Raw genomic sequence first — 20,080 nt, 5'->3', positions numbered from 1 at the left:
TTGGACAGGCTATTGGGGAACATTAGTTTACCTTGCCACACAATACTTTACTTACCATATAAGGCAGCCAAAAATGGGAGAACATCCATTTTAATTATTGAAAATTGTCCCACAGATCATGAACCAAACCAGAGAAGAAACTTCAGCAGGAAGAGCAACAAGGGCGTCATTCCTCTCCCAGGACGGTCAGACATGCAATATGATGTCATGTGTACAGAATAGAGCAACATAGTAAAATTACAGTATTGACACTCACAAAACTATAGAATACTGTAGAATGTATTATGAAGAAAATGGATGCTGGATGACATTGTTTGTTAAACGTCTTCATATGCCACCAAATTTTCTAGCGATTTCTCTTGTTGTACCTTTCGCCACGTCACAGTACCAGCTTATCCCTTTCCATGCTAACTTTTTACGAGAAAACGGATATGGAATGGCCAAGTTCGCTATCTATACTTGTGATCCTCACACATTAAAATCTATTTGTGTATTCACACATTTTTGGGCATATTTTGGCCGGTAAAAGTTCATCCACAAAGACAAATGTGATGATATTTTGCATACACCCCCCAAAAAAAACAAAGAGAACCTTGTGTCTTTTGAAAGGTTAAATAATTGACCCTCTCTGTGTGTGTGTGTGTGTGTGTGTGTTGTGTGTGTGTGTGTTCTGCACCTGAGGTCTTGCTACTGTGGCTAATGAAAGCCCCATCTCCTCATGCAAATGAGGCTGCTGTTAACCCCAATCAGAGAGGTCGCTGAGTGTGCATCAATCCCAAATCTCCCTTAGTGCTACACAGGCAGCACACAATGGTTCCCACCCCTCCATAGGCCCACAGGTAATTACTGGGAGCCAGAAAGGGAGAGGGCCAGGGGAGGCAGGGTCTCAGGCAGGTTTGCGCGGCCGCCTGTGCTTTTTTTTTTTTATGTCATTTATGGGAAACACGGGGTTGGTTTGCATGTCGGGTCAAGTGCAAGTGCTGTCTCCTACCACACCCCTTCGTCCAAAACATGCACAGATACACAGCCACTCCCAGTGTGACAGGTAATTACAGCGTGAGAGTGGCTGCGCTGTATGTAAGATTGGGAGGTCAGAGCTGCTGTCTGCTCCCTGTTGGCCACAGAGCGTCACCTCTCTGACTGCATCCACAATGGCTCCATTAGCACCGCGTTTGCCCGTCCTTCCACCTTTTTCCTACCTGTCATTTAACCACCTTATGCTCGGCCTGTTTCCCGTCTGACAGTTGTACATTTGTTTTTTGAACAGCAATGCGAAAATGTCAATGACATGACCGTAAAATCACCACGCAGCATTGACTGTTTTCTCCCACTTAATACCAACCTTCACATCGCTTCACATCACCAGTGGCTGTCAAGTTGACTGTAAAAGTGAGGAGTGTGTATGAATTTTGTTCATTTCATTTCGCCATTAAAAAAAAAAACCAACACTTCTGACAAAATGATTGTTGGCATGAAAGTTAAGTGCAGTATGATGTGTCTGTTAAAGTGATGACGTGCAGCAAAAACTTTGCCTGCAAATTACTATGGTTCTAAAGAGAGAGAGGGGAATTTCTGATGGAAGGATTCCTCCAAAATTTTGGAATCACATAAGTGTGAGCACACAATCCTGTTGGATTATTTTGTAACTTTAATGCTTTAATTCCACTATTTACCTTGCTATGAAAGATGTGGTATAAAAATATAGATTGTTAAATCCAATGTGAGAGCGCTTTAAACCGCTGTGTAGTCTTTTTGGCGTCTGGGAAGCCCCTAAAAATGCACGGTAACTCAAACTTGACTTTCTGGATCGATCGTAGGGCTGCTCGATTATGGACAAAATCATAATCACTATTATTTGGGTCAGTACTGAAATTACGGTTATTTAACACGATTACTCATTGACTTTTGGAAAGATGTTGCATTTATTGAACCTAAAAAAAACAGTGGAAAAAGTTAAACAAATCAACAGTGAAAACACCTTGAAGTGTGAAATTTCCCTTAATACTTTTCCCATTTGAACACTTTTGTTTTCATTCAGATCACAAGACAAAATAAGAGTTTACTTGCAAAACGTGATGTGCAAAATGATAGTTTTTCTCGATTATTCTGTTTTTGTGATCACGAGGAGCCAAAATCGTAATCACGATTAAAATTCCAATTAATTGCACAGCCCTAATTGATTGTCACTTCTCACCTGTGCCTGAACGAACGCAGCCCTCCACATTGTTTTAATGCAGGGCGGATTTCGGTGTGAACACCCACTAAAGAGGAGGCTGTCACGTACATTTTTTAAAGCCCCCTTAAGGACGATTTTTGCTGTGATTTTGAAATATATAAAAAGAAATATTTGACTTGGCCTGGATGAAAATGTTTTCCACAACCAACATAATTCCTTGAAATTACGTAATGCTCAAATGCTCGGTCTAAATTGTTTGGTTACAGACAGTACACGATGTGGTTGTACGGGTATGTACTGTATACATACATAGGATACATCAGTGTGTTGCTATGTGACTTCTCCCTTCTGACTTTAATGTTAATGTCAGTTTTCAGTCAATTGCCTTGGATATTAAAGGATAACCGATAACCAACAAGGTGAGGCTTTGACCCCTGCCCTATGGTCTGGGCCACGCTCTCTTCTCATTAGTATTCATTGTCTACACTCTAAATATATTCTCTCACACATCTCTTTCCCTCTCCACTTGACTCCAGGCATGATATGTGTGTGAGTATCTGCAGGTTCCTTTTCTATATGTTTGTATTTATGTGTGTGTGTTTGTACAGGTTGGACTGTGTATACCACTGTATGCGATGCAATACGATTGCTTTCCACTGAAGAGCACTTGACCGTCAAAAATACATCATAGCAGTCTTGTGGGGCAATAATAGGCACCTTAACACCATCACGCGCTCAACCCTGTGGGCAGTTGACGTCCTTCTCCTTAAATGTGATTGGAAGTGAACAATTTTTCTGTGGTTTGAATAACAATGCCAATGCCTGTTCCCCTCCTTGTCTCGCAGTAAACCGGTTAGAGGCCTCCAGTAGACTCTGTATTCGATCCATTTTGAACGATTAGGTTTGCCAAGCCAAATTAGGTTTGTGGATCATCAGCCTTTGTGACCCAAGTAGCCCGAAGGTGCTTTTGCTCTCCTATTAACTTGTTTCTGTGCAGAGGCATTCTGAGATGTTTGTCTCTGTGTGGAACGGTGAATTCCACAGACCCATTCATTAGCAGAAAGGGAACATTTTTTACTGTTCATGGTTCTTTTCTTCTTTACAAGTAGTCCATATGATATGTGACTTAGTAAATGAGACATCTGTGTATGCTTTACAAAGACGGCGCCAGCTCTTTATTAGAATTGAGCTTGCTCTCATAACAGCTGCTCTGAATTGGCGTTAAGTCATACATTTCTGCAAACAAAATACATGTATTTGACATTCCTAAGCACATTCCTTCAACCTGTAGTATTTTGGATACTAATGTTGGTCTGCTGATGAGGCGAATCCCGTAAAACAGAAATACTTTCACTTGATAGCCATATGAGCCAGTCGCAAAGTAGGAAACAGTTTCATTTCCATTTCAAGAACACATCGTATACACTACACACCATCAAACAAAACACATCTTATCCTACTGTAGCGCCACAAGTCCAATCAATGAGTGTGTGAGACGCTAACATCTAGCTAAGTTAGTATTGAGTTGAACAATTTACACTTTTATTGCTTCACAGCAACCACAACAGCCACGTGTCCTGTACCGAACACTCCTTCGACTTTTAAGGAGTTGAGCTCAAACAGTTCAGTTCTTGTCCTGTGTGTACACTACTACACCTACTGCTACCCGGGTAGAGCTTAAGGTGTGTATGTGTTCTTACTTATCTGTGTTCCAAATGAGTGCACAAGCAAGTCTGATGTCCTCTGTGGGCAGGTCCCACGGTAGGCCACACCGCATCCACAACCGTCCACAGTCTAGCTGGGCTTGGCTCGCCATCTCAATTGTTTCTCCAATCCTAGAGTATGCAATCTCTCCAGACAGATCTTTATTTTATCTCGCTTCCACAGCTGGAGATTCATCAATTGCTTGTCAGCACGTCCAGCACGCAGCTTGATATCTCAACAGCAGAATACATATTTTACTTTTTTTTTTATTTATTTATTTATTTATTTATTTTTTCACCAGATTGCGCCCCGTGTGCAAACACTTAACAGCAACAGCCCTAAATGACCAACAGGATTTTAGTAGCCCTGTATTTCACGTGGGTTACACCAGCAAAACAAAAGGTCACAGTCTTATACATGAAATATAACAAATATGTAGCAAGCCCACAAAACAAATGAGCGCACCCATTATATCTTAATATCTTGTTAAATTGATTAGAAAGTTTGATTCAAACATACATTCATCTTCATACGCACTTCATCTGTACTAAGCACGTCTATCTCCTATCCTTAACTAACTGAAACTAAAACGGTTTGATCAAAAGAATTTGATTTTGACCCCAATATTACATTATTTTTTAATTCCTTTGCACTTTTTTTTACGTAAGGGAATATACACTATGATGCAGCTATTGTGCGTATTGTTTTTCCACTTTTCAAAAGAGTATTAATAGTTTTTTTAAATTTTATTTATGAGAACAGCGTGTAAGCTTTAAGCCTCAGGGTGGATGCTTCCCTCGGTAGTAGCTGACTGACATTTGAGAGCCAGAGTCGCTAGAAGACTGACTGTCAGCGCCTGCGGTGTGCTACCGAATGGAGCACAGCCAACCAACGTTGATACAAGAAGCTCTCCTGCTTTTCCAGCAAGCCCACATAGCGTTGGTTATGTAGTGTTAGCAATTTAACCCGTCTGTTTCTTTACAACATTCAACATGGTCTTCAGGACCAAGACAAAAACAAAAGTTGTATAAAGTATTTTGTGGCTCCAGAGGGAGCTGCATGATATCTGATGCATTGCCTCGTGTAATGTCACTTGAGTCAGCGGCTGAAGACTACAAGTTTGAAAAAAAAAAAAAAATCCTGCCGAAGGTGGGTTCTGTTCCATAACAAACCACTTCCTGTTGAACTATACATTCTCCCTCCAAAACAAAAGCGGTGGGAGGAAAAGGAGTAGAGCGTTGGAACAGAGAAGATGAGAAGGTGCCTATTTAGATGAGAGGAGAGAGAGCGAGAGAGAGAGAGAGAGAGAGAGAGAGAGCTCTTCTCTGAAACGGGCCCCAGAACGGCCTGGGTGAGCCGGGGTTTCATTATCCCCCATCCCTCTGTGATGAGGGAGAAGAAAGGCGGACGTGAGAGAAAGGAAGAGAAAGAACAGAACAGAGGAGGGGAAGAAGAAAAGAAAGAGGCGTTTGATAGAGCTGTGTGGAGACCGTGTGTGAATGAGCCAGTGAAGGGCAGCCATTGTCTTGCTGCGACCTCAATTTGGTACTGTACGCTCCTCTTTTTACTGCGCTGTCTCGAGCCACAATGCCTCCTTTCTCCTCCGCTCTACTCCCTCTCTCTCTTAAAGAAATAGGGGGATTAGGGCCCACTGAGGGGAACTGCGTGTCTAGATTGCCAACTATCATGACTCCTCGCAATGGGACGAGAAGGCAGCGGGATATTCCAGCAACATTTGTCAATTGTTTGTTTGTGCAGCTCACTTTTTGTTTTCCCTCTTTCTCTTCTCTTTTTCCTCATTCACTTTTGTCTGTTATTATTCTCATGGGCTAGTGTAGCACGTTTAGAAAATGTGGAATGTGAAAGTGGTATAGGAATGCAATGTATTTTTGGACAAGCTAAGGAGGGAGGTGCAGGAGCAAAAAAAAAGAGTGAAAAAAAAACAAAAAAACAGAGAGGGACAGAGAGAAGGAGAGTGCAGCTGTACTTCCTGTTTACCCAGGCCTGGTTTGAGACAGTGGGAAGGAACAGGGGCTGCATTCATCTCTTCTTGTCTACCTCCGCTGACCCCCTCCCTCCTCCTGCCTCATTCTCCTACAATTCTTTACTTTTTCCTCTTTCCTTGCTGCTCTCCCCCCCCCTCCTCCCCGTCTCTTGCTGATAAACTGTATTGAACTCAGGAGGATGAGCTAGATTAGGCGGTGTGTAGCGCTACTTGGTAGGCATGGGTTTAGTACCGGGACTGATTTGGAAGCAGAAATTATTATTTAATGTTCGGACTGACAGCTGTTATCATAGATAGGGAGCGCCGATATGACGGGGGAAGAGATACATAGACAAAGAAGAAACGGAGAGATGTAAATAGGAGAATGACGGATAAGAGGAACTTTTTAAGCAATTTGCTTAACTTCCTCCCAGTACAGTTGAGCTATTACGAAGTTCCACCCCCCCCCCATCCTTCATTTTTTTCCTGTACCACAACATGGAACACATACATACACACACACACACTGCACAACTCCATTGGAGAACTCCACGAAGTTTGGGTTTGCTTTGATGGCGAGTAAACTAACAAACTGAACGCCAAAGCAGACCTTGAAGGCTCACTGAGAGAGAGAGAGAGAGAGAGAGAGAGAGAGAGAGAGAGAGAGGGAGAGAGAGAGAGAGAGAGAGCGAGCGAGCGCAAATCCCAGTTGTTTGTTCCCTGAACTTCATTTGTGCAGTCGGACATCAGACTGAGACACAGCGAAAGATGCACCAGATTAAAAGGGTTGTTTCTGTTGCCGCTATAGTCCCTATTGTACAGAGCGGCGGCTAAAAACAAGGCCACAGTCAACTCATCACACATGCATTTATGCACAAACACACACACACCCACACACAGATGCAAACAGGTCTCCTTATACATGCACAGATACAGTGTCAAAATGTCGGCCCGACACGGCAGGACCCCTTTCATCTGCGTGCTCTGTTTGTTGCGTTGACAGTCCGTCTGTTTGCAGTCAATCATTAGGCGGCCGTAGAAAACTGGCTGAATGTCACAAAAAGAAATTCTTCTTCCAACCAATTCTTCTCTAATGCGCTTAACTTTGAAACTCTGTCTGTGGACTTTTTTATTTTTTTTTAACGAGTATGATAAATAGAATACAACTCCACACTGTTTTTTTTTTTTGTTTTCGTTTCTGTTGCTACTTTGAGGCTCTGTGTACATGCTGGGCTTTGATATAAGTTTGATATATATTCCCATGTAGATGGATAACTTTTGTTTCATTCAAACTCCTATTGTAGATGTTGACAAAGGGAGAAGCGCCAACGCGGCAATCATTTTTCATTCTGTTATTTAAAAATTTCAGTGAAATTGTTTTTTTCATCGGCCGCGATCTCAAACGGCCCCTTTGCGCTCGTCGTAAGCGACGGACCTTGTGTCTCTCAAATTGTGCGACGTGCTTGTTTATTGTGTGCTTTTAGAATTCAAATGATTTGTGGTAATTCTTTTGAGAGCAGCAAGGTGTTGTGGTGAGCGAGGGCCCCACCCTTGAACCGTAGGAACCCGGCTGCATCTCGGCGAGCGCACTCCCTGCTGAAGAGTCTTTGAGCAAGACCCTGAATCCCATGTTGTTCTGACCTCGCTGTTCCGTAGGAGCAGAGAGCCGAGGCTGCGTCTACTGCCTGTTTTTCCTCGCGCTATTGATCACCCAACGGAGGAATTTCACGTTCGCTCGCCGCTCTCCACTGGGAGGTCAATGTACAGGGTCATCTTTAGAAAGGCACCTGTGGAAGAATGGTAGGGCTTTGTTGGTTTGCTCAAGGACACTGCATCCACCACAAGCGAAAGAATCCAACCTTGTGCCCCTTGAAAACCCATTTTGTTGTTTCACACAAGGAGGAAACCGTCCTGCAACTTTGTGGTCCTTCTCATCACACAGTAGGGAGGTTATTGGTCACTTCTCATAACGGCACGTACACTTCGTTGTCCAACTACTCTCAAACTAATCCTGGGACCTTCTGGGTGAAATGTAAATGGCTGCTGTCTTTTGACAACTTTCTATCTCCAAAACTTCATCCGAGTTAAGAAAAGGCGACTTCTTTTTCAAATGGGTCTTCATTCTTTTGAAATAGTTCCGTTTGTAAGGGTTTCCAGGGCTCCACGGTCACAGGAACAAGCTAAATCCATTAGTCTAAATGAAAATCGCAACAGTATTATACAGGCGAGAGTTTTATGATTGTGTTCCTAATTAAACTGTTGCTAAATAGCAGTTAAATGCTCTTAATTCCCCAAACAAATCATCCTCTGAAAGAACTCCCTTCACATTTTGAAACGATCCTTTTTCAGTTTGATGCATTCCCAAACCCTCCTTTGGACCTTCAATTACCTTACATTTTTATTAAACATGTAAACTCACCATCCTTGATGGTGTCCTTTGTTAACCACTGTCTGCTTTTGGGCTAAAAAACAAAACAAAACTCGCGCGTCTCCCACATGTAATGAAGATTGAAGATTAAACAACAGGAATGAGCCATTATTTTTGTCAGGGAATTAAAGTACCATCAATCTCACTTAATCGCCTTCCTAATATCTCCTCAGACGCCAGCAGAAAGCTGTTTCACAGCTCAAGGTTAGCATGCTTTGTTCTGTGGAAGCAAAGGGAGACTGGAAAGGGATAAGCACAGCAAAATGGATGTATGAAGCTTCTCTGGCATGCTTTGGGATCTGTCCGCCGAGTGGACACCGATGCTGGTGAGAGGGCAGGGCCAGGAGGTTGATGTAGAAGAGAAATGGCAGCTATTGTTGGGTCTGTAATTATCTCTGTCTGCTTATTCGCCCGCTCATTTCCTGTACAGACAGAGACAGGGACTGAGGGGTGAATGTGCCTTTGGTTTTTGCTGCTGTAGCCTTGTAACAGGTGGTACAGTTTGTCCTTCATGACCAACAGAAGCTGCTCTGCTACTGTGCGCAATTGCATGCACTAATTGATGCATCATGGCAAACAATGACCAAATCACACGTTATAAAGGCCTTTTATACTGTAGGTACCTAATTTATGTGTCACATAAATACATGTTTATCACACACGCAAAACAGAGTGTAATTGTATTCATGACAGGACACACAGCAAGCAACAGCTGCTTCAGAGTGTGCAGGAATAACTGGCACAAAGGAGGGACACATTAAGCTGTTATGTGTATTTGTCTGAACTTCTGCAGGTACAGTTTAAAGGTGCTCTAAGGGATGTGACGCGTTTTTTAGGCTACAACATTTTTCGTCACATACAGCAAACATCTTTTCACTATCCGCTAGCTGCCTGTCCCCTGAACACACTGTAAAAGAAACGCGGTCTTTGAAGACAGCCCAGGCTCCACAAACGGCAACAAAAACAAACTGCGCCAACCTGCACCACTAAACATAACAAACAGTGTTCCCGCCAATAACAGACAAGAAGGAGTTGGTTGAGCCCTCACCGTAGCAGCGTTAGCACGTAGGCTACTTCCACAATGCGTATTCATGACTCAACCAGCTCCTTCTTGTCGGTTATTGGCTGGAACACTGTTTGTTTATTTCGTGTGGAGCGGGTGGCGCCAGTTTTTTTGTTGCCGTTGGGGGAGGCCTGGCTGTCTACAGAGACCGCGTTTTTTTACATGTGTTCAGGGCACAGGCAGCTAGCGGATTGGGAGGAGATGTTTGCTGGATGTGACAAAAAATGTTGTAGCCTAAAAAACGCGTCATATTACTTCGAGCACCTTTTAACAGCAGTGTGTAAAGTTGAAAAAAAGAACCGGAAAATCGAGCCAACTCTATCTTCAAGGGGACGTGGATGTCTGTATTGAATTTTGTTACGATGCGATAAGTTTTTAGTTTTTACTCAATACGCAATAGGAGTAAAAACTCTTTTGTTCCATGTGCAATAACTGGGCTTAAATTGTACATGTAATGTAGAATTTTTTTTAGAGATTGTGTTGTAAAAGTGTGTTGTATAAATTGTACATACAGGACACATTTTTGTACTTCATGTCTTTGCACTGTTGTCTTTTTGTTCATTTGTAAGTTGTTTGTACTCTTTGTGTTTATTTAGCTTCCCATTTCGGATGATAAAGTGACTGCACTGCTGGTGCTGTTAGAGAAGCCGGGGTATCACCAGTATCTTATCTTAGAGGGTCAGCCTCGTCACCACGATTAACTTAAGTATTACCTTTAGCCAGAGATCTTCAACAGGGGGTCCGGGACCCCTAGGGAGACCCCTAGGGGGTCCTCAGAGTCACTGCAGGGGGGCCTCCAAATTATTTTTTCAAAAATTCAAATGTCTTAACATGAGTCCAACATATTATTAGCAAATATACAGTAAATCCCCACTGATGATAGGCTTACTGGCCTATAGGTAAGGTAGTCACCAAGACCATCCACGGATATAGTTCATCCTAAGGATTCACTGTTCCACATGTATGTGTAACATTAAAACATGATTTATAAAATCATGCCAACCATATTAGGCTATTTTAATAGCTTAGTATTATATGCAAAAAAAGGTATGTACAAAGGCTTTAGGCCGCCCTACACGTTATTGTAGGCCCAGTGTAATATGCAACTTCATTTTATACAATATATGTAGTAGGGGGTCCCTGCTCCATCTCTCTTTCAGTTAAGGGGCCCTTGGCTTAAAAACCATTGAAGACCCCTGACTTTAAGCAGTTGACAGACATCTGTAGAATAACTCTGACACAAATATGAGCCAGTCAGACACCATAGTCAACTTTGATGGTGTTTACATGAGCCGGCGATGGTCTGACTGAAACCTGTGAGTCTCCAGTATAAGAACCACTTCCCCTCCGCAGAGGGAGCTTATGTAACCACGGAAACCATCATCTATAAAGCCGCATAAAAGAAGCAAAATGAAAATGGATGGGGATTGAGCGCTCCAGTTGACTACCATTGATTTACTGCTTGAGAGGGAGAGAACGACAGTGAGGGTGATGTGGGCAGGGGTTAGATTGAGTGTTTCTATTCTCAGTCCTTTTCCACTGACCAATATCTTTCCCCTCAGACTCTCGTACTCACTTTTAGACTCGCAAAGTTACAGACACGTGTGTGCTAGCACACAGGTAAGATGACGTCTAATACTAAACAACACTAAACTTGTGTGCCCACAGTGTCTGTCGTCGCACTGTTGCTGTAACTGCTGTTGTCTAGCATGGACCTTTTGCCCACAATTTCTGCCATGATTCTCTTCAGTCTGATGAACCACTCATCAGCTGCTTCTCTACGGTGAGAATATCTTCCAATACAGTTCTTTAGGGCCACTGTAAATAGTTTGAAGAAACAAAAACCCAAAGAAAGTGAGTTTTATGCACGCACTGACACAAGCTGGGGTAAATATCTAAAAATAAAATCATATTAATTCAGTGAGATTATAAAGTATGCCGAATTAGCTATTAGCAGCTCCTGTTTGCAGTGTACCTATAGATCTACAGACATACTGTACATCATACTCATTACTTTGATTGTTTTTTAAGTTCTGGAGTTACATAAGGAGCTTATGATTTTCTCATGATTTCTAAGCTTATTTGTGAAAATGTATTCACAATGGACAGCTGGAAAATATAAGTCAGACCAAATTTAAAAATATCTCTGTCATGTTTGTGTGAGCAGATTTGACTGAGGTATGACTCTAAGTAGAAATATGATTGTTATGCTAATTTGGGTCATGGAGAATTTTAATGTGTTTTTAAAAAGCCTCCATGAGCCTTTTGCTGCATGCAACCCCCCCCCACAGGAAAGCCTGCATCACTAGTGGCATTACAGGCTTGTAACACGCTGCATGTACCCAGGCAAACAGTGCATCGTTGCCTGCCTGTGTCAAAGTTTCACCATATTCTCATTACACTGTAATACATTCAGCGAGTTGAATAAGTTATGAATCTGCGGAATGTATGATGTGCAAAGAACAAATTCCAATGCAAATCATCATCACGTTTTGGTGAAAAGCCCCATCGACATCAGTTGAATATTCCCCATGATTATGCTAAATCAAATCAGTTGGATATCCTGTCTAGCTTCTTATGCATTTTCTAGATACGCAATATTATCTTCCTTCTGTGTGTCACATTTTAAACTATCTAGTCTTGTATTAGTTGTGTCTGGGACACTACTGAATTTATTATGTGATGGTTTTCAGGATAATTCACCACTTATATTCTGCTGTTCTGGGAGAGTTGCTTTTCTGCAGTAGGCTACTCAAAAATGACTTATTGAGGATTTGACTGAAAATCTAGAAACAAAACAAGACTTCATTACCTAACAATCAATAATACCGGATACAAACTAGCGTCTTGTCTGAAACATTCATATTTGCGTGGTTATGCCCTTGTGCTCATTCTAAAAGCCTCAAATGACCCTCAATCTTGTTTGCGCAATTGCTTATGCAGTACTAATTATACACATCTGACTAGTAACACGTGATTATGAGAATAATTGACATCAAATTTCCCCAATAAAGCCTTTTATTAACACAGACAGACTGGCTTTTCTTTTGCTGTTTATTAGGTTTGTATTTTTCAATCTGTGTCTTCTGGGGTGAACAGTTTGCAAAGCAGGAATAATAAGGGATGGTACTGTCACAGGAACCCATCTGATTTGGCGCTCACATGCACACACAATGTAACACACACAAACACACACACACACACACACTAGACATCACGCACAGACATGGGCACACATGCCCGAGGACACGGTTGCAGGCTCTCGTCATTTTTGCTCTGCCCCCTGTGTAGCTTGTGTAGCTTTAAGTGTGTCGGAAATCTTGTGTTGGGCCATCAAAGCAGCGCCCTAACCGTTAATGGTTTTACGGCTTGTTAGTTAGTTTTAGCCCGCTCAGGAGGAGGTTGTGTGTGTGTGTGTGTGTGTGTGTGTGTGCACGTCTGTGTATGTCTGCTGACGGGAGGTGTTGTTCTGGCTGAAGAACAAGGAGGACAGTGCTCAGGAGTGTGCCGGTGGGAATGCACACAAATGCCTAAAAAAAAAAAAAACGCACACATTCGTGGACATGGGTTACACACACACACACATCCAAGCAGGAGACGACTGTATATAGTGCAGTTTCACTCATATACACAAACGCACAAAAGTAGTGAAGCAGCACGCCGATAGTCATCTCTCTTTCTGCCTCTCTCTGGGAGTCCGGTGAGGCCTGGCCTAATTGAGGTGGCCTCAGGAAGCCCATCATTAGCCCTGCTGCTCCGGTCACACATGGCCACCAGATGTGAGTCCAGCCACAATGGAACGCAGAATGCCACTCTTTTTCCCTGTCGTCCTCTCTCTCGCGCACGCTCTCTCTCTCTCTCTCTCTCTCTCTCTCTCTCTCTCTCTCTCTCTCTCTCTCTCAGTCTGTCTCTCTCAGTCTGTCTCTCTGTCAATGTCCAGCCTAATAAACTGGCTTTTGTTTCCAGTGCGGCCATTGTTCGCTAAGCCTACCGTAAGAGAAGTCATCGGGGCCTGAAAGGGATGCTTTGTGCCGACAATAGACAGAAATAGGAGAGGGAGACAGAATCTTGAGAGAGGGAGGGGGAGAGGAAGGGTGTCTAGTGAGGATTTCAATGCACCCTCTGGAATTTTTATGGCTTGTTTTTGCAGTTTCAGAACTCATTGTTGTGGGGCCACGAAATATATATCTATATAAAAATATATGGCACCTTTCTCACCTGCCTGTACCTGCTGATGATGCTGCCCATGACTGGATGACTGTGTGTGTACATGTACTGTATGAGTAGGTCATTGCTGTTCTCGTGAGAGCCGAGTGACCTCCCAAGGATAGTTGATTTTGTTTGGTTGGTTAGTTTTGTCCTTTTGACTTTATAGTACACCTGAACACAGTCTGCGTTACACATTACAATACACCCTTATGTTGAACATCTCATTCCAAAACCATGAGCATCAATATGCTGCTTGACCAGCCTTCACGCTTCTCAGAAGGCTTTCTACAAGAACCTACTGTCGCTGCAGGGGTTTGCTCGCATTCAGCCGCAGCTGGAGCACATATGAGGTCAGCCCACTGATCCTGAACAATAACCCCTAATGTCCATCGGCTCCTGTTGTGTCGCGTTCTGGTTGTGTTCTGGCTCTGCCACGGCTCTGTCGCGGCTTCCAACGTTTACTGGAAACGTTTCAGAGAACGAAGCAGAGCGTCTGTTCTTCAAAAGCCCCATTTCTGATATAGTTTCGAATTTCATTGACACTATGCTTGCATTTTACAAGCATAGTGAAAGATGTGACAACTGATGCTTTGTGACTGTACCCTACTTAGACAACCTTTTGTCACTTTTTTTTACTTTCTCTGTGATCATTCATTTTAAGCACCGCGGCACAGCAGCTTGGGAATGACTGCTGATAACAGGTAGTACTTATGAGCTTTCACTATTCCATTTTCATTAAAGGTATAGTGGAGGATTTTCCCGAATTTTAGAAAAGATCCGCCCTCTCCACTTTTTGAAAAAATGCACATGCGCAACACTCTACCTGCTCCCGAGACGTAACGCCTATTAAACGTGTGCACGAGAGTGCACTGTTTACAAGTTGCTGTCGGCATGGCTCATACAAGCCTACTTTCCAAAAGAAGATTTTGCACTTTTTCACAAATTGAGATGTTTACCGTGTCTGCGCGGTGCGTGACTTGTGCCAGGGCTAGCATCGCTAATCATAGCTTACATCAACTTTCACTAGCAGTGATTTTAAATGGATTTCTCCAAATAGCACGCCAAACTTTACCTGTCGAGTAGAAACTTCGCGACTGAGGCATCAGTGGAGAGCCCAACCTGTGCTTTTAAGCGCGCGCCAGCGTGTGAAACATTCTCCCAAAACACTCCGGTCTTGTTTCTTTCTTCAGAGGCCTTTCTCTTCTTGTCATACCTTTCGTAGACACTCGTAGCTCACCACACATATACACCTGAAAGTATTCATGCGCAGAAAGCGAAAACTACCCTAGGGACGAGCACGTACGACGGCCTTACGTAAACATAGCGCCAGAATGATTGACAACTAGGAGGACCAATAGTCTTGATGATCCACCCGGAAAAAGAAAATCCTCCACAATACCTTTAAGTTTGCAAATCAAACGGCAAAAACATTAGTCTTTCAGTAATTACAAAAACTAATGTTCCTGTATATTTTTGAATCGGTTTATGTTATGACAAAGTCATTGCATCATCAAATATTCATTTAAAAGAAAGAGAAAGTCGCAGGTGTTGCCAGTGGACACAGCGGCTAGATTAGCAGCACACTACCTCTGGCAGCCACAACTGAGCCTGAACGCAACGTAGTCGAATCCGGTGCACATTGGTAGGCACGCCTGGAAGTTGGTGTTCCAATTCAAAACGAAGGCGTTCGATGGAATGGAGATCTCAAACAAACTTTGCAGGACAGTCAGGTTCTTCCACAGGTTCTTTCTTATTTATCATGCTGTCAAAATTCTTGTTGCAACAGGAACAGGCTTCCACAAAGTATTCCCACAAGTTGGAAGAACACTATTGTCTTAAAACAGCACTTTATGCTCTGCTAAGATGTTGCTTAATTGGAACCAAGAGGCCTTCTCCAAACCATAAAATAAAGCTACAGACCAAAAGTGCACATGTGTATGTTGACATATATACTGTTTAGCTTTAAACGTGCACATGTGTGCTTATAAGTTTTCCAACTCTAAAACAAAAAGTCTTATCTTGTCTATCTCTTAGTGTGTGTGTGTGTGTGTGTGTGTGTGTGTGTGTGTTAAAGTGGACGCGTGGCAATGTATGATACAATTTGACGGCTGCCCTCATTTCAGACAAATGTAATTATCACGCGTGGCTGAGTTTTTTCTTATTATTGAAAAGTTAAGTCGCTAATCTGTGAAGTTGTTCCTCAGCTGAATTAATTCAATTATCTGGCAGCATGAGTAGATATCAAGGTTTGACGATTATGTGTGCAGTTGTATAATGTGCATATGTGCGTGCATGTGTTTTTCTACTAATGTGTACGAATGCTCAAGTGTTTCTGACATCCTTTGCTGTACGGGCACGCGCATGGATTTGTGTATGAACGTGTTTGTGCGTATGCCTGCGTGGAAAGAAAAAATGTGCGAGAATAGAAGCCATGTTTTTCAACTCCCACTGGATCAAGGCCTTTTATAATCCACTGAGCCGACATAATTCCACCTCACTTACAATGGATTTGTCTCTGCTTTGTCTCCTTATTATTGTTCTCATTCACATGATAAGCTGCTTCATGATTCCATTAGCATTCTCTCTTAGCCGCCATGCTATGGGCACCAATATCTCAACTTCAGCACTGTGGAATTACAACTTTTTATCCTCTGTTCCTCTTGGCTCGACTGGCTGAAGGACAGTTGTGAACAATCCAATTGTACTACCAATTGTACCCAACACAAAATACTGCTGTCAGACCACAAGAAATGATCAGCTGTACATGTACATTCAGGTCTGTGACGGCAAAGAAAAAGTGTTAGAGGACTTATTTTCAGAATTTATATATTGACGATACCTTTTGAAGCTGCACTAATCAATAGTTTTTTATATAAACAATGTAACCTGTACTTAGAGACATAACAATCTTTTAAATACATCAAATAGTGGGACATACAACATAGCAATATTTTTTTTTCTCCTGCTTATAGTTAGGTTTCAGCTGCTGCTTCAATAGTCAATATTATCTGTGATCACTAGTCTAAAACTTGACCACATGCTTTAGCATCTTGGGGCAGATACATGTATTGCGTTTATTTAATCGTACTGCATCTTTAGACACCCTAACCACAAGAACAAATGTAAACTATGGAAATACTGGAAATATCCAAACATGGTTAATGTTGGGTTGCACATCGCCAGTCTACGCAGACCCTCAAATAAACGTGTAAATATTGTAGGACAAGCAGAACCGTGTATGCGTCTTCTGTCTGTGTCTGTTTTGGCATAAAGTATATCTGACCGTTTACAGTAGTGACCTGGCGGGTACTGGTTTGCATTGGTGGACAACTGGAGCACATTGCTAGTCAGCTCTAACTATTGGCTTCCAGCAGCTAGACAGGCCTCTCACTTTTTTTAATGCCTCCGGCCATGGCTGTTGCCTTTTCGGCTTGTCAGTATGTCCATCCTATTCTGAATGGGACTGAAAGGGAATTTCATTACATTCATCTGGCACAAACATCCACTTGGACTCAAGGATGAACTGATTAGAATTTTGGTGGTCAGTGAACTCACAAAACACGTTTTTGGCCATAACTCAAGCATTCATATGCTAAATATGACAAAATACCCCTCATCTTTTTATTAAATTCCTTCAAAGGGTTTACTACACATAATGTATGAGCCTGGATAGACATAAACTGCAACTGGACTGGACCAGTATACACTAAATGCCTGAATTAATCCATTTTAGGGTTAAAAGTTACACTACCTTTGAAAGGTATATATTCTTGGCATGATCTGATATTTACAATAAGATTACAATAATTGCCACTCTGGCCAAAGGTCTGCAGCTGCAGCAAACATCTCTCTCTCTCTCTCTCTCTCTCTCTCTCTCTCTCTCTCTCTCTCTCTCTGTCAGACATGCTAATGCTATTGATTCTTATTGGAAACAGGACAGAACCTTCTACAGATAAAAAGACAATGCTTACAGCGGCCCATAGATTTCTTCCTGGTGCTCTGAGAGGTGTGTTGCAGGCTGTATTGGAGTTCACGGGGTTCTCACAATCTGTTGTCTCACAGATTGTATTGACAGTCTCCTCTGGGCTCTGCTTAACGGTCTTTTATCAAAGAGGATGGCAAATTGTAGTGTATGAGCTCAGTGCGTGCTTGTGTGTGTGTGTGTGTGTGTGTGTGTGTGTGTGTGTGTGTGTGTGTGTGTGTGGGTAGATGATTTGAGATTGTGTGTTTGTACCTACATGGTGCACACATTTCTCATACATTAATGTTTTGATTTTCAAGATTAAAGGACATAGGCTACAATATATTAGCTGCATTTGTGTGTGTGTTTATGAGAAACATGCAATTTATTTATCCAATGTCAGGATCCCAGACAATGCAACTCCAGTGTCAAGGTTGGCAGAGATGGTTGCCGTGACAACGCTGGCAAACAATCTCTCAGATCTGGGCTCTCTCTCTCTCCTCTCTATGAGGAATGGAGGCTTTTGGAGACTGAAGAGCAGAGAGGCGTCTTTTAGTTTTTGTTTTTTGTTCGCCAATAGAGTGGTGGATATCGATTGAGAATCGAACCCATGTCGCTCCGTACTGAGGCCTAATGCACTTACGACCCAAACTAGAAAGAGATGGAAAGCGAGGGAGGAGGGGGAGAAAAACACAGCGCGGTGGAGAAAAACACAGCGAATGAGACGAGAAGAAAAAGACATAGGAGCGGAGGAGTAAACATGTTTCTTCGGAGCAAATCAATTAGGCCCTCACGCTCTACTGCTACTGTATGAAGAAAAGAAGAAAAAAACACCTACACATGCAAGAAATCAGTCAAATACACACATTTGATATATGCACATAGGTGGTTGCATGCACACAAAAACACACAATGTGAGCCCTACCTGCTCAGCCTAGGTCTGTCCTGCAGGAGGGAGAGTAGTTAAGTGAAACGTGTTGAGCCCTCTCAGGTAATTACATCTCCATGCTAATGTCTAATTAGACAGCTCCGAGGGGACTCATCTGCACTGCATTAATTAATGTAGTCAATCCAGAACTTACATGCGCGCACGCACGCACACACACACACACACACACACACACACACACACACACATGTACTGTGTTTTTGCGTGAGAGAAATCAGATCTTTACACTACGCTACTACTACCTGTGTGATTGTTTGTTTGTGTTCAGCGCTCTTACGTGCACAGGGCATTGAGCTCATACACACATTTCAACACCTTGAATAAGGATAATTAGTTTGCCAATGCTGTCTGCCATGGCTATTATTGCATCAATATTTGTGGGTAAATCATGCAAATAGAAGTGGGTTAAGAAATATGATAACCAATCATTTACCCTTAACTCTCGGAATGCATGCTCAAAAGCCTTTAATTGTGGGTTGTAGCAGGCCCCACAGAAAAAAAATACATTGTTCTTCTACATATTTATTGGAGCTGAAACGATTAGATCAAAGATTTTGATAATTGATTAATCATTTTAAAGTCATTTTTTTCCCCGAAGAAATACCAAAAGAATTGCTCGGTTCAGCCTCTCAAATGTGTGCATTTTCTGTTTTCATTCGTCTTGTATGATCATGAACTCAATGTCTTTGGGTTTGGAATAGTTTTTTTTCGCAGTCATCTTTGGTTCAGGAAACTTTTTATTGGCTTTCTTTTCCCAGACTTTAGTTTTACCTCTTTAGGCCTCCAACAATTATTCTAATGAAACAACCTGAGAAGTTTTAAGAGGAAAATTACTCTTTGTAAAAAAAAAAAAAAAAAGAGACAGAAAGGCTTACAACCACTGTTGCCAGATTGGGCAGTTTTCCACCCAGTTGAGCTACTTTGACTGACCAGGAGGGATCCTCTCTGCTTCAAGCACAAGCATGTTTATTAGACTCAATTATTTAGCTTCTGATACAAAATATATTTTTTATATTCATGATTTCACCCCACATCACCCAGGAAGCTGCTAAGATTGCCTGACGGCGCCCTGCGTTGTGTTTTTGTGTGTGTCTGTACAGTATGTGTGTGTGAGGTAATCCACTGACCCCGGGGTGGTACAGTAGTCATGAGAGGTAACTGCACTAATTCACTGTCCTACTGTGAGTGTCTGCTGTAATTAAGGCCAACATGTCAGACGGGTCATGCCTCTGCTTTGCCTTTTGCCACTTGTTCTCTCACTCAAACACACTCGATCAGCTGTAAGCACTTGCTTATTTAGAAAGAGTGTGTGTGTGTGTGTGTGTGTGTGCCTCCCTGCGTCATTTCGAAGAATCTTTATTTTGCCAACTTGGATTTGTAGCGCTCCCTTTGGACTTAAACACACACATACATGAAGCACATACTCCAGTATGCCTAAAAAGCAGGTATACTGTAAAAAAAAATTGTTATGACACAGCTGCTGTTAATAATCCACTATTTGTTTGTTTTTTAAGAGTTGCACAGCCTTGCTCTTTAGTGTCTAGACTGAACCCATTCATCTTTTAAGGCATGTGTGCATCAAATCTGCAACTGTAGCTGCAACTCA

General features: G+C 42.3%; 1 protein-coding gene across 4 annotated transcripts in view; it reads left to right on the top strand.

Moving 5' to 3' along the window:
• Positions 1 to 20,080, top strand: part of sox5 (SRY-box transcription factor 5) — a 241,631-nt gene that overhangs the window by 108,031 nt on the left and 113,520 nt on the right. For 2 of the 4 annotated variants that reach the window (XM_039791408.1, XM_039791405.1), the window contains one exon: positions 116 to 185. The exons of the other annotated variants lie outside the window; for them this stretch is intronic. The gene's annotated coding sequence lies outside the window, so the exon portion shown is untranslated. The remainder of the gene's footprint in view (positions 1 to 115; positions 186 to 20,080) is intronic. 4 annotated transcript variants of the gene reach the window in all.

Source organism: Perca fluviatilis, chromosome 23 (genome assembly GCF_010015445.1).
Source record: "Perca fluviatilis chromosome 23, GENO_Pfluv_1.0, whole genome shotgun sequence".
NCBI lineage: Eukaryota > Metazoa > Chordata > Actinopteri > Perciformes > Percidae > Perca > Perca fluviatilis.
This window is presented reverse-complemented; position numbering and strand designations above follow the sequence as displayed.